Below are 4,362 nucleotides of genomic sequence, written 5' to 3'. Positions count from 1 at the left end.
AGTTTTTTATATATTTAATATAGTTAAAAATTAATACCAACTTTGTTATTGTTATAAATAAAAAATTGTTTCAGAAAAATTTATAAACAAAGAAATAAATGCAATTCACATAAATGAAATTTAAGAATAGCTGCAATACAATGCAAGAAGAACAGTTAGTTTTAAGGAAGTATTATTAGTACTTAGTAAGAAGTACTTTAAAACGAAGAAAGACGTTTAATCTATACATGACCATGTGTTTTTCTGCAAGCACCTGCGAGTTGCTATTATGAAATCTACTATTGTCATATGTGTTCGCCTGATATTATCAAAACCTACATCATAGATTATCAAAAGTAATCACATAATGGCCTTATACAAATCTTACGAGTATCTCTTAAGTGTTTGTCCTTTTTTTATTTTAAAGGATAACCAAAAGAAAATTTTATATGTCATATAAATTTGGTCTGTGTTTGCTTCTAAAGCTGTGACATCAACATAAGAATAATAATAAAAATATTTTAATTAAAAAACATATAAAATAATATATATTAAGACAAATTTTGTAAAAAAATTATTTTATTCTTGTATTTATGTTTTGATTTTTTCTGTGGAACCCAATTTTAGTGTTTCTTAATATATATGTTGATTAAAATTTATAATAGAAGTTAGTATCAATTGATTTTATGAACTTAATTTATATCAGAAGTAAGTAAGTGTTACTATTATTCATGTTTGATAATTTTATATTAAACTAAATCATAATAAAATAAATATTATTTAAAAATATATTTAGATTAAACAAATTACTAAAAAAATATAAATTTATATTACTTAAAATCGTTTGCAAATATTTTTTCGTTATAAATTTTTTTAAAAATAACTTAGATTTATGTATTAGTATTTATTGTATTTTTTTAGTATACTTTTGATACTCTTTTTTTTAATTTAATTTGGTCTTTCTAAATTAAAAAATTTTATATCACGAATGAATATTAAAAATTTTATTAAAAAAACAATAATATCACAACATTTAAAAAAAATTCTAAAAAAATAACAACAACCGTAATATAAACAGAAAAATTTAAAAAAAAATAGTAAAATGATATAAATAAAAAAATATTTTTTTTCTCAGCAAAGACATATAAACAAATCAAATATGAGAATTCTAATCATTGTTATATATGTTTTTTTATAGATAAGATTGAAAGATAAAATTAGTAAAAAAAATAAATTATAAATAAAAATTGATGTAGAATTATCTTCATGTGAAGTTAATAGATTAAAAAAATTATCAATTTAGTTAAAATTTTTAAATGATCTAATAATTTTTAATTATTAATTTTAAATAAAGATAAAATCACATATATATCTGGAGAGAAAAAAAAATCACGAATGACATTACTAATTACACTACTGAATACTGAATGGCTAGATCATCCCGTACCAAACGTTTACATTAATACAACTATTCAAAACCTCTCAAAAATCCTTACACACTGTTGCATAGGAATGTCACGCATGCTCAACAATAACAAAAAAAAAAAATCTTAAACTACATATTTCAGTAGCAATTTCAAAGCACATGAAGACTGAAACTATTCTTAGGTCAATAGTTTCTTTTTGATTTTTCAATATTTTCGTTACACTTGACCTTCTTGTTGTTGAATTATTCTACCTGTAGTTTTTGTTCCATCATTTCTTTTGTCTTCATAGTAGTTTTCAACAACTAATCCGTGAAAGAGATGAAGTTGAAGTGATTCACAAGATTCCTGCAAAGGGATCGAGAAAAGGGTGTATGAGAGGCAAAAGTGGACCACAGAATTATGATTGCAAATTCAGGGGTGTGAGACAGAGGATTTGGGGCAAATGGGTTGCAGAAATCTGCGAACCTATCAATAGCAAGCGTGTTGGTGAAAAAGCAAACAGGCTTTGGTTTGGAACCTTTTCTATTGTCCTTGAAGCTGCTCTTGCTTATGATGAAGCAGCAAAGAACTTGTATGGCCCTGGCGCTCGTTTGAACTTTCCTCACCATTATGGCATAGAATCAGTAGGTTCTAATGGATCATCTACGAGTACAGGATTTGATCAGAAATCACCAAGTGGAACCTATGTAAATATTTTGAATGGTGGTGATGTTGCAAAAGTTGATTGGTTGAAGGAGAATCTTGATATGGGTCTCGAAGAAAAGTTTTCTCAGGCAAACGAATTATTGGAGATGGAATGTAAGAGAGGAATTCTTCAAGAGCCTTTTAAGTATGTCAAGGACGATGTTGCTGGAGGAAGTGGAGGATTAGAGGGAGAGTTAGAGGACGTTTTGAGGAACTCTAGTATAGTTGAAGAGTGTAATAATTACATGCTAGAGGATCATATGTGCATGGCTATGAATATAGGAGCTGATTATAACTCTTGTGATACTATTGCACAGGGGATGATGGGAAGAGTGAAGTGGAAAATTGCAAATCTGGTAATGAGTTGAGCTGCAGGAACCACTACTTCGAATACTTGCATAATATGATTCCAAACAGTAATCCAAAGTATAAGCAGTTCAACAATCTCAAATCTCTATTCCAACAAAAGACATGGAGGAAGTACTTGCAGAAATTCTGCAGTTTTGCAGAAAGTGTTCCGAGATGAATAATGTTCGGTCACAAATTGGTCAATTCACATATAAGCAATATGATGTTAGTGATTGCAAGAATGAAACAGCCAATATAACAGGAGATTTAAAAAAATCATTCTATGCAGCCAATATACTTTTGGATCAATTGCAAATGTGTCCGAAAATGGGGATTTGAATATCAATAATACTAATAGAGACTCTAAATTACAAGAGAAAAAAAATCATGAAAATTCAGAGTTCGAATGTATCTCTGGACAGAGTAAGAGGTATTCTGATACTTCGCAACCGTTGCAAAATTTGGGTGGTTACTTACCTGAACACTTGAATAATATACAGTTTGCAGACATGGAATTAGGTCATGATTATAGTTTCTTGAATCCAGACTATGACTTTGGTCTATTGAAAGAAAAAAAAGTTACTTGATATGTGCTTTTCACGTAGAGGATCTAGTTTCTAATATTTGTTTTTTCGTATTTCATAATAATAAGATTAATGCATGACTTTTTTTTGGTGGGGTTATTGCAGTATGTTATTTTTGTCCCACTATAATGATTCAAATAAGGCCTAGTTTGCATTATCTTTTTCCACATCTCAATTACTATATATATTATATACTACGTAAGAACTATGCATTAAGATATAAATGTTGAAGTGGTGCTATTTTATGTAAAAATTAGAAATCTCTCGTGTTAACTGAGGGTTTGAACATGTATGTACTTCAACCTCAAGCATAAAACACGTAAAATTGCATAACACTTCTTTCTTCTATATTTCCAGAATCGTTTAGTAATGTGGAAATTACTGACTGAACAATACAAAGAACTATATTTCATTTAGAAGAATCGTATATCAAAAGAAAAAGAAGCGTAAATTGTCACAAATATGCAAGGTTGCCTTTCTCTATGAATACTAAACAAAAGACGATATAATCTCCTAATAAATATAAATTTCTTCTATTACTTGTTCCCTCTTTGTGTATTTTTTTGGAATCTAACTAGCTGTATCATCAACATTTTCATAGATTATCAAAACTAGCAAGATAAATAACCTTATCTAAATTTTATCAGTCTTTTTGCCTTTGCCCCTTCCCTCCTTTAAAAGGTTAACCAGAAGAACGTTTCATATGTGATATAATTTGGTCTGTATTTACTTCTTAAAGTTGAGACATAAATATAAAGATAATGATAAAAATATCTCAATTTAAAAAAGGTTTAATTACTCTATTGGTCTTTATAGTTTCGCAAAATTTTTAATTAGGTCTTATACTTTTTTTCCTTTTAATTGAGTCCTTGCGCAAAATTTTTTTTAATTAGGTCCCTACACTTTTTTTTCCTTTTATTTAAGTCCCTATACCAATGTTTTTTTTTTAATTGGGTCTCTATAAAATTAAGCCGATTACTACTAAGAGGGACTTAATTGAAAAAAAAATTAGTACAGAGACCCAATTAAAAAGAAAAAAGTATAGGGACCTAATTGAAAATTTCACGAAATTATAGGGACCAACAGAGTAATTAAACCTTTAAAAAATATATAAAATAATATGTATTAAGACAAATTTTATAAAAAAAATACTTTACTTTTATATTTGTGTTTTTATTTTTGTTGTGAAACCAAATTTTAGTGTTTCTTAGCGTGTATTTTGATTAAAATTTATAAATAAAAATTGGTATCAATTGATTTTACAAACTTAATTTATATTAAGACTGAGTCAGTGTTACTATTATTTATGTTTGATAATTTTATATTAAACTAAATTATAA

At 27.3% G+C, this 4,362-nt stretch overlaps 1 pseudogene; it reads left to right on the top strand.

Moving 5' to 3' along the window:
- The window catches only part of LOC110280536 (uncharacterized), an 8,092-nt pseudogene extending 5,033 nt beyond the window's left edge, over nt 1–3,059 (top strand).
- Nucleotides 3,060–4,362: the final 1,303 nt, after the last annotated feature.

Source organism: Arachis duranensis, chromosome 4 (genome assembly GCF_000817695.3).
Source record: "Arachis duranensis cultivar V14167 chromosome 4, aradu.V14167.gnm2.J7QH, whole genome shotgun sequence".
Classification (NCBI taxonomy): Eukaryota; Viridiplantae; Streptophyta; class Magnoliopsida; order Fabales; family Fabaceae; genus Arachis; species Arachis duranensis.
The sequence above is the reverse complement of the archived record's forward strand: the minus strand, read 5'-3'. Positions and strand labels throughout refer to the sequence as shown.